Source organism: Chenopodium album, chromosome 4 (assembly GCF_948465745.1).
Source record: "Chenopodium album chromosome 4, dcCheAlbu1.1, whole genome shotgun sequence".
NCBI classification, from domain to species: Eukaryota; Viridiplantae; Streptophyta; class Magnoliopsida; order Caryophyllales; family Amaranthaceae; genus Chenopodium; species Chenopodium album.
Genome location: NC_137837.1, coordinates 11,482,903 through 11,495,045, shown reverse-complemented (window position 1 = coordinate 11,495,045; position 12,143 = coordinate 11,482,903). Strand labels below are relative to the sequence as shown.

At 30.3% G+C, this 12,143-nt stretch overlaps 1 long non-coding RNA gene across 1 annotated transcript; it reads left to right on the top strand.

Moving 5' to 3' along the window:
• The first annotated feature begins 6,236 nt into the window (after positions 1-6,236).
• Positions 6,237-11,169, top strand: LOC145626677 (uncharacterized). The gene is made up of 2 exons (XR_014111055.1): positions 6,237-6,513; positions 11,067-11,169. It is a non-coding gene; the product is annotated as an uncharacterized LOC145626677 (long non-coding RNA).
• Positions 11,170-12,143: the final 974 nt, after the last annotated feature.

The following is a 12,143-nucleotide window of genomic DNA, read 5'->3' as shown; positions in this document are numbered from 1 at the left end:
AGATTGGTGGGGGCCCAACGGGCCACACGGGTGGATTGGGCTGTCATGGGCCTACATGGTTTTCGTCTAATGTGGGAAGTTAGGAGGAACGTCTTTATCATAAATTTCTTTGCTTTCTGTGTTGTCAGTCTTTTTTGATGGAAATAAAATAAACTTATAAAAAAAATAAAATTAAATACCAATCTTTGGAATCTTTTACCCACATTGTTGGCCATGCCAATGTTGATTGTCTTGAGTAGTCATCAACATTATCATGTTTTCATGATGAATATATGGGCTTTAGCCGATTTCCCACTATGCTTGTTTGATACTTTCATTATTTTTGTTATTAATAATAATAAACGTATTTTGTGTGCCGCTAGATATAAGTGACCGCTTGCAAAAAAAGCAAAGTAACTCTTTAACACTGATCGATTTTTTAACTAATGAAATAACTCTAATGACATTGACCTAAAAACTCCTATAACACTAATAAAGAACGATTATGACTACGATCATGATGGCGGCCATGCTACATATGACCAGCTACATATAAAAAATAAAAAAAATAAAAAAACTTGTGTAATTATTATGCCTCCTAAAAAAAAGAGTAATTAAATCTCAACACTTATCTTAATAGAATCTCATTATTTCATCTATAGTGACAATGGAGTTACTCCACTTAATTATAGACTTTTGTTATGATCCAAGAAAAAGGCTCTTTGTTAGTTTCATATGACTTCCCTAAAATTCATGCTCATTTAAGTTGAGATTTGATAAGAGCATTGGAACATATAATGTTTATTTATTATCGTTCTTAGGTTTTGATGATAACAAACAAATATGTTTTTAATATTGTGTTACATTCACATGAGTTTCACTTAAGAATAAAGTATACTTTTTTTCATTTAAAATAAATTAATTCGTTAATAAAATGTCATACCGCATCTATAAATGAAATCTAAATCAACGAATACATAAAATTAAATCAAATAAGGGTTTTCTTTATCAAATCTACGCTCATTGAATAGATCTTGCACTGTGGTGCATCTCTCGCACTCATCGCTGGAATATACAGTATTTTCGAATAGACAATCTAACGATTTGTTGCAGCCGTAAGGATGATTTTCATCTGATTCACTTGAACACATTTGAAAACTTGACAATCGTTGCAATCCTTAGCAAATCTTTATCAACGAACTGATAGTAGGGTAAAAGATGATTACTTTTTTAATAAACTCTAACATACAAACAAACCCTAAACATAAACAAATAACTAAACTACCAAAAACTAACGACTCCGCCGTAGGTAGACACTCTGACATAGGGAGACAGACTATTATCAATACTACTACTCGTGTAGATTTATTGAAACCTAAATTGCAAAATTAAAGAAAAGTAAGGGAGAATGGTCGAATATAGCCTAATTTTAGACTATTTCTAGCCTTAACGGCCAAGAATTTGGAGAAACCCTAAAAACTGAAGTGAACTTATGTAAGCTGATTATAACATACTGCTGGAAATAAACTTGGATAACTGTTATTATTAAACTTTATTAGAGCTTATCAGATTTAATCATATCCAATACTTAATTTTTTTTAAGTAAATAAAAGTAAGATAAAATGAATAGGACTTAAGTATGTTCTGATTTACTGAACTGAGTTGAATTGAGTTGAGCTGATTGAATTGTTTATGAGATAAGGAAATTAGGAACTAAACTAAACTGATTGGAGGTGAAATGAACTGAACTGAACTGAACTGAAATTAGGCTAAAGAGAACATACCCTTAATTGCTATGGTCCAAGCATGTGTTAGGTTATCATATATTAATGGGAACACTAAAAGAAGCAAAGGAAACGAAAAATTGATGAAGATTTGTCAAGCAAAAGATTAAATGTAGCATAGGTTTGTTGATTGGAGCTTCACACTAGCCATAGAAGATTCATGTGAAGTCTGAAAACAGAATTTTATTTATTTATTTATTTATTTATTTATTTATTTATTTATTATTATTATTATTATTATTATTATTATTATTATTATTATTATTATTATTATTATTATTATTATTATTATTATGTTCTAAATTGTAAGTGCGAGCTCTAAACCGCTAAATAATGAGGTCGAGTCCCAACCCCATTTGTACTTAGTCCCAACCCCGTTTTTACTTAAGTGATAATCTTCTAATAGTGATAGGCTTCTATAATGTTACCAAATAAAGTCCAAATGCATACATGCCATGATGCCAATTTTCAAATGAACTCAAATAAAGGCCAATATATATAATGCTTAATTTTCTAAATAATTTTAGTAGAAACAAATTAAAATGGGTACATTCGGGAGAAAAAATGAAGTCTAGATTTCTTTATTATTTTCAATCCATTGAAACCCAACAAGCCTTTGTCATGTTACTCATGTACATTAATTATTTTAGGGTTTCCCCCTCTCTTTCACCCGAAAAAAAATGTACATGTAATAGATACGGAGTATATAAATGCTCTCTAATTATATACAAAAAATTAATTCATCTATAGTTAAGCCATTTACGTAAATGTTTGATAGATACGTAGATATTCTTTAGAATGAAATAATCTCGGAAAAAATCTATAGAAACATTTTCACACACAAATTAAAGGATCTATTTACAATTTTACACCCATATGCATGCTAGTTCCATGGTGAATAGGATTATTAGAGAGATTATCGATTTGACTTAATCACAATTAATACATAATGGTAGATCGTAGGAGAAGTTTATGTAGCTCCAAAAGAAGATCCATCATTACTAACAACCTATCTCGAGAATCATATTATACATTAATGCCCTTGTGTATTCGACCTGACTAGACGAAGATAACTTAGGTTTGTTGTCATTTAGAGGATCACGGCACGAATTTATCACCTATAAAATCAACGACCTCAAGTAGACCGACTTTTTTATCCGGACAACCACACTAAATGAATTTTGTGTAACTCATAGGGATTACAATTATATCATATATCATGATTCATCATACCTCATGTACTTAAATATTTTTAATTGTGCTCCCTATGACTTATTTAAAAGGGTTTTAATTATAATTTTATATATCTTTCTTTTAATTAAAGAGCTCACATGCATGTTAGGAATATGAGGCAATATTAGTGACACGGATGAAGTATAAAATATTATATATATGATCGAGAAATGAAGGTGAGGTTGTTATATTATTCAACATCCTTGAAAGCTAAGGCTTCGATGTGATACAACATATAATGAAGCATATCCTTCACTTACGGTTCACCCTTAGCACGCACTAATTAAGCTTGGACTTCATATCTATGGTACGTAGTGTCGTAGTAGCAATATAAACCGATTTATTAGCACGTATTCATATGTGCAATGTTCAGATTTTCCTTTGCATATTTGTGTCAAAAACATGCAATTAGGGTAAATACTAGCTAAATATCAACGACAAAACATGGGACATAATTCAAAGGACCCAAGTTAATCGTAGCTAGTAACAATGGAGGAATATGCCTTAGATGGTATTCTGTGACTAAATTCATCCAACTAAATAGTCTTTAATTCTACTACAGTATGAGCTAATAAAAAAATTAAAAAACTAAAAAGAAAAAAAGAAAAAGAAAAGAATATTCAACTTTTTTGCTTATTTGTAACATACAAGTATTATATGGTTGTATCTAAAGTCTAATTAGATATTAAAAGCAAAAAATTAAAAGTCAAATAAGTTAACTTGTACATGAATTATTGGGTATGATCGATATCAAAATTGATGAAGTGGGTTCTACATAACCGTAGACAATTTTGTACATGGAGTAAATGCATTCTATTAATGAATAAACAACATAGTAGACTTAAATAACTATTATTCGCTCCACAGTCCACACAAAAATAGAAATCACAAATTATATATAGGAGTTGTTAATAGATGTCGCTTAAAAATAAGTGCACTACTCAATATTATAGCACAGTCTCTCTTGAAACTAGTCATTGTATTCGGTTATTACGTACAATAGCATTCATCGTGAATAATTTCATGTACCCACCTTAGATAACGAATTATAAAATCATCAATATTATATAATGATAGATACGTAAATTTATTCTTATTGTTACATACATGAAACATATACTACCTTTGTTACATATTAGTTGTAATTTTAGGTATTATTTGTGAGAGATAAAATATTCCAAAGTTGCAACTAATATGTAACGGAGGTAGTATATATGTATTTGAATGAATAGAAGAATGCTATTGTACAAATTTTTCAGCATGGTAATTTAATTTACTTAATAACTTGACTACTGAATTTGCCTTCCAATGTGTATGTACGTTAACGTTCTTAAGTTGGACATCACCTTCTTTGAATATATAATACATAGCTTTTAACAAATAAAAACCTAAAGTGTGTACTTTAACTAGTACCCGATTCTAAGCTAGTTTCTATGTGATGTTGATATATATCCAATTATCCACCAAAGTTGGTAATAATATAGGCAAGATATAAATTATTAAATGGTCCCAATTTTATAAATCATGCACAAGTCCAAAAATAACGTAAGTTGATTATGAAATAAAGGTTATATTAGCATACCCTAACTCGTGAACTTGTGGCCTTTATGGGTTCATGCAAGATGCATTATATCTAAAACAAGTAATAAGATATGAATCAAATTCAATTCCTCTCACATTTTGTTGGCTGCCACTTTATGAAAGGTTACTTTTCATCAATCATAAAAAGGAAAATTAAAATCTTAATTAGTATCAGATGGCCACTTTAATCTATGAAGGAAACACCGAAAACAAACAAAAAAAATTCAAGAAAAATACAAAATTATTTACTTAGACCGACCATGCATGCGACCAATGGTAGAAATTGCAAAAGTCTAGTTTAGTGTATTCTTTCATTCTTTAGCCTATTTTTGGTAGGGAATTATATTAAATTTTGTCTTTAATTAATTAAAAATTACTTATTGTGACAATGTGTGAACAGAAAACTTTTATTCTGTTCTCAATCAAAGGTGTAATAATCTTTTTTAATTAAGGTAGTAACATATTACTAGGTGAAAAAAGAAGATTGGAACCGCCCTAAGGCCACCGGTTTTTAAATTTTTTTTTTTTTTTTTTTTTTCACAACAGCAAAACCCTAAATTAATCATAAACTAAATTACACACTAAAACATTAGGGGTAGAACCATATAACAACTTTCTATTCGGAAGCCATAGGAGTTCGATGGGATAAGACGCTTTCCTTTTTGAGCCACTCATCCTGCAAAACAAAGGGTTAGTAAAGATAGAAGAAGTTAAACTTCTTAGAGATTGACTTTTCCTTCTAGCTCTGGAACGACAAATAGAAACCAATAACTTCAAATTCTGAGAAGCGGGGTTGTTGGGGCTTGCAGCAGACTTCAATGGGGAGTAGACTAGAGCAACTGGAAGGGGCACCTACGTACTTTCACACGATGACACTTTATCAAACATACCTATGGTCGAATCATCTTGTGCCAAATTTGGAGTTGCTTCTTCACACCTATCATGCCCTTTCACAGGGGGGTGACTAATCTCCATTGGTGTAAAAACTTCTTGAGTTTCAACACAATCCATCTTCTTTGGAGGATCGAGTACTCGGATGCTAATAAAATACTTCTTGGAAGAGCAATAGTAGTGTAGTGTCCGTCCTTTAGAAATCGCTCCATACATTGTTGGAGTGAGATGCAAGTAGGAATCAATACGTTTTCGGTTACAAAACCGATAACTTGACCCTGTAAGATTTGGGTTTTTTGTTTCTGAAGTTGACTTCAGATCAGAATTGTTATCAATAATGTTGGGCCTTCGCTCTTGATTGATAGGGTTGACTTTACCCTCCTCCGAATTCAAAGATTTGCCAACAACATCCTTTTCCTTTTTGGTGACATCTTTTACACCAATACACCTACGAACACAACCATCTTCACTACCATCTCTTTCCTTTCTTTTCCCTAACTTCCTCTTTTCTTCTTCTTTCCCAATTTTAGCATAATCTCTAAACATTTTATCCTCTCTTGTAACTGCAAGTGCCTCATTAACAAAATGCCTTGATTTTGAGTGGTGGTTTTTGCCACCGGTTCAAACCAAACCGGTGGGAAAAAACATTATTCCCACCGATTTGAACCAAACCGGTGGCATTTCATTAAAAAAAAAAAGCCCCCATATATAAACCCTAACCCTACCCTTATTCACCCACCAACCTCCCTCCCTCTCTCTCCTCTCCTCTCCTCTCCTCTCCTCTCCTCCCTCTCTCTCCTGCTCTTTCCTATGCTCTCTCGTCTCATCACCACCACCACCGCCGCCGCCGTCCTCTTATCTCGCCTCTCTCTCGTCTCTCCTTCTCTCTTCTCTCTCCTTCTCTCACCTCTAACGACTACGTACTGACCACCCACCTAAAAACACCACCCACCTAAAACCACCAACACCGCCACTAACCACCGCTGCCACCCAAGTCCGACATCAACAACAACATCCTCCGCTTATTTTTCATGTCAAATTCGAGGTTAGTGCATATTTCTGGGTTTAATTATTCAAGGTTAGGGTTTCTGGGTTTAATTATTTATGTTAAATGCCTTGATTTTTTTGGGTTTGAATGTTGTAATATTCTTCGAAATTGATGGGTTTAATTGATTTTGGAATTTTCTGGGGGTGCTTTTGAAATTTTTTGCGTTTAATTGATTTTCAAAATTGATTTTTCTGGGTATCTGAGTTTAATTGATTTCGAAAATTTTGGGGTTAATTGCTTTTCTGTTATGAAATATTGTATGGATATCCATTATCCTCCTTTATCATTTCGGAATGTTCTAGAACTAGGGTATATTGTTATCTAAGCAAACCCTAGTTATATTGTATGTATATATATATATATATATATATATATATATATATATATATATATATATATATATATATATATATATATATATATATATATATATATCCTCTCTATGGAATAATATAGACTGATCTATTCTCTCTCTAATTCCTCCTCCTTCTATTTAATTTTATAACACGTTATCAGCACCATAACTCTACATTGTTTTCAATAGCAATCAAAGCTTCATAAATTGACTGATCTCAAATGACAATCAAAGGTATGTCTATACTTTGTTATTATCAAATTATTAGGTAAATAATATTACACACTTTTACAAATCAGCATGTAAATAATCGTACTGTTGGATATATTCTAATTCATAATTTTGATGAAGTTTATTTTTGACATGGAGTATTCTGGTTATTATTTTATCATTGTTGTACCTTTGGTATATATATATTGATCTATCATTATGTATTGTGCTCATACTAAAAGAAAAAAAAAAATTACTCTTTTCGATTGTCCTCTGATGATGATTGTTTGTTTAATTTTATTAATTTGGCTATATGATTTCATACTTTATGCCTTTATATATGAAAGAAATATTTCTTATATATATATATTGCTTCTTGGATCGATAAAATATAGTACTTCCTATTGGCATTAGGTTATATATCATGTTAAATTGCTTTGTAATACACCCATGAGAAATCAACAACTGTTAAGGTACTCCGTATTTGATTAATATGTGTCTCATATATCTGATCGATTTCCGCCAGGGAAATTAATTATTGAGCAAAATTTCTGATGTGTTTTATTTTATATCATTTTTATTATGATAATGTAATGTATTGCAATGCGGGGTTGGTTAGTCATACTAACTAATGAGTTAATAAGACTCACTAATTAAGGAGCTTTCTATGGGAGTTTATTTTCTTGTAGTATTTGCTTAGTTACTTATTACATGTTTATTATCTCTACTAACAATTGTGTCCATTGATAAAGTATGTTTGATTATGGACCTTATTATTTGTCTTGATTGATCATGGATTGTTTGTTTGGTTTGAATGATTCAAGTTGTTAAACTTCCACCCTGATCTTTAGACCTAGACTATGTAATTGTTGATCATGGAGAATGTGCCAAGTTAATATTTTCTAGATGATACTAGTTATTTCTACGTGTCTCTAAGAAGAACCAAAAGGTATGATATGGCAAGAGACTAATTTAATCAGGAAGGTAGAACCAAGTCTAATATGTACGCACTAGTATACTACTCTATGTGGTATATATGAATGAGAATTTAGATTTCATGTCTTGAAATTTTTATGAATGTTTTGTGAATATTTGTTATATTGAATTAGAAGATCTATTTGAGCAATTTAGCGTATCATAAGCTTTCACCCATGAAGTAAGTTGTCATTTCCTGAAACCATGATAAGAGCCATGTTTATTCCCATATGATATACGCACGTGATGTGGAGTTTCCAACTATGATGAATTAATTTCTCTAAAGTGTTACACGTATGGCATATGATCTGTAAAATTGTGGGTGATGTATATGCTAAATTATGTGCTTTATAAGTTTAATGTATGACCTTAATAAATCTTGTGATTAATATCTCAAGTATAGTTTTCCGGTAATATGATATAGATGCAAGTCATGCAACACGACACAAATGCTAAAATATTGATTTATGTGTGATTGAATTTAATTATATATGGTGTTATATGCCAACGTAAAGTTGAATTATCGGAATGATGAGTAAAATAATATGAAAATCGGAGAAGAAAAATATTAGTTTCTAAAGCATGAGAATAAATATACAAAAGATTTGTATAATATTCTATCTGAATACCGAACTTAAGGTGAGAATTGATGATTGATATATTACTTGACTTACTCACTCCCAGAAGTGAATAGGAATTTGTGTGATTAATAGGATACAAGTATGTTTACATCATAATTTTTTTTTATTATATGAAAAGTTTATAAGAATATCTATTTAAGCAAAAAACAATGTTAATTATGAGCTAAAGAAACTAGGTATGACATTATGAGTTTCTTAGTTGAAAAATGTATTCATGCATCATGCCCATACTTTAATTTTGAGAAGATTTAATATAAAGTTAATAAAATTGGGCAAGAGTTACGAGTAAGAGTTTATAAGAATAATTTTATTATGTTTGATACATGCATTGTTAAAAGAATTTATGGCTTGAGAAGAGAATGAATATGAAGATTGTTGGACTAGTTTATACCCCCATATGCAAGGATTAGGGGGAGACAGTGTTTATTCCATTGTTTTTATGTAATCCTTGCACATGAATAATTAAATATGTTAATGGTCAGTTTGGTACATACACAGATACACTAGCCTAAATATCAATAATTTATTTAATAGAGGTGACCACATGATAATCAAATATTTAGAAAGATATCATCCTGAAGATGAATATGAATAAATGTCATTACTTATATACTAGCTATAAATGTACATATTAAGTTGATGTCCTAGTTGGACAAGATCAATTGTTATTGAACTAGCACACCTGAAGTGTAGTAATGCAAAATGTTACAACGATAAGAATCCTTGAAAGAGGAAAGGAGCACTAATTGACAATGACAAATTTGAAAAAGTGACACATTTTATGTATCTCATGAAGAGATCATTTTTAATACATTAAATGTGATATGATTATATAAAGTACTCCAGAAGAGTATAAAATGTTGTCCAACAAGGTTAGCATGTATCAAGATTACAATCAATGCTCTAGTGGAGTATGAGTAATTATTGGATAAAATATTAATTGATTGTCTTGCCAATTGTATAAAGAAACACATGTTGGTGTTCTAATATCACATCACATTTATGGCCATGCATATAGTAAGTTTAATAAAGTGATCACTAGTGTTGAAAACTGACCAGAGTTCAAATTTAGAGAAGTGACTGGATGTGATAATTAAATTAGGCCATCCGGGTTTAATAATTACCCGTTATGGAAACCTGAAGTTTCGTTTGATACTGTGCTGACGCTCTCTCAATGTTAGATGTATGAAATGAATTGAATGGCAAGACATAACATTGAGATTGAGCTATATATATTTGGATTGTGATTCATACTAATTTGTATTGATGAAAATTTCAAGAGTTAATAGGTTATAAAAAGGAGTAATGGGTGACCAGAAGTTCACCAAAATAACATATATATTATTGTAAACTATTAGAGAACCAGAAGCTCACCAAATACATTATTTAAAGCTTTAATGATCCAGAAGATCACCACCTAGTAGAATTACAAGCAAGTGATCTATGCTTGTATAACAATTCTTTTGATTGGGGCTATTATATGTCAGCACATATGAAATAGGAGAAGAAAGAAAAACGTACAACTGCACAACATATGCCTCCCCATTGACATTGATCTCCAGAAGAGAAAATATTATTGAAAATTTAATAATAAATACACATGAAATATAAAGTTAATGAATAAATGATTCTTTATTGAAATTGTTCTCCAGAAGAGATAAATTTTGATTGTGATCCTCCCAATGAAATGAATTTTAATGCAAATTTATATACTAAGTTGGTATAGAATTAGACGCCCCTATAAAAGAGATATTTTACCAAATTTATATACTAAGTTGGTATAGAATTTTAATGAAAATTGTTGTACTCTTTTTCCTTCATTAGGTTTTTATCCCACAGGGTTTTTCCTAATAAGGTTTTAACGAGGCACAATCTTCGATAATGGACATCCAAGGGGGAGTGTTATGAAATATTGTATGGATATCCATTATCCTCCTTTATCATTTCGGAATGTTCTAGAACTAAGGTATATTGTTATCTAAGCAAACCCTAGTTATATATATATATATATATATATATATATATATATATATATATATATATATATATATATATATATATATATATATATAGACTGATCTATTCTCTCTCTAATTCCTCCTCCTTCTATTTAATTTTATAACATTTTCGAAATTTTAAAAACCGGTGGTGGGTTTTATAGATTTAATTTATATATTGTGGATTTTAGTCTTGATTTTCTGCTTGATTTTGTTGATTTTCCGATTGATTTTGTTGATTTTATTATTTTGAGTTCGTGAATTTTCTGGGTTTATGGTACATGCATGAGTTTACTGTTTTTTTTTTTTTTTTTTTTTTTTTTTTTTTTTTTTTTGTGAGTTTTATTAATTTCTGGGTTTTAATTGATGCAGGGGTTAATTGATGCAACAAGGATTCAAGACTTTGATTTTGGAATACATTTTTTAATGTTGTAATTTTATTTTATTTTTATATACATAACAATTTACCGTTGAATTTCATTGTCGAATTATAATATTTTTATTTTTTTTGTATTACAATAACAATTTACTGTTTAATATAATGTGACTAAACAGAAAGAAAAAAGAAAAAAAAAAGCATATGATAAACGCTTCACATATAAACATGAGAAGAACTGACCAATAACACCCAAGAAAGCACCTAAATGATAAAACTGCTTTTCAGAGAATATCACCTCCCTGTAACAATTAAATTATAGCAAATCCCAAAAAAAAAAAAAAAAAAAAAAATAGGTAGCATTATTGCCACCGATAAAAATATGTATTGCCACTGGTTTTGAACCGGTGGCTTTTCAACATAGTATTGCCACCCCTTAAATGCCCAACGGTTCAAAACGGTGGGCATTTTCCTTTTTCTACTAGTGTATCAATTAGATGTATTTATATATTATGATTTTGTTTTGTTTTTGTTTTTTGTTTTTTGAAACAAATAAATTCATTAATAAAAAGGCATCCTACATCTACAAATAAAATCTAAATCAACAAATACATAAAATTGAATCAAATTAAGGTTTCCTTCATCAAAGCTACGATCGTTGAAAAGATCTTGCACTGTGGAACATCTCTCGCACACAACGCTGGAACATACAACCTTTATTTTCAGAGAGACAATCTAACAATTTTTCGTAGCCGTAAAAATGATTTAGATCTGATTCTCTTGAACGCTTTGAAAACTTGACAACTGTTGCGATCTTGAACAAATCTTTAACAACAAACTAACAATAGGGCAAAAGATGATTACCTTTTTTATAAACTCTAACACAAAAAAAAAAACCCTAAACATAAACAATAAACAACTAAACTAACAAAATTTAACGACTCTACCATAGGGATACGGACGAAAATCTACACTACATGTATAGATTTATTGAAACCTATTGCAAAACCAAAAAAATTAAGGGAAAAGGGTCAGAAATAGTCTACTTTTCGAAAAAATTAGACTATTTTCGG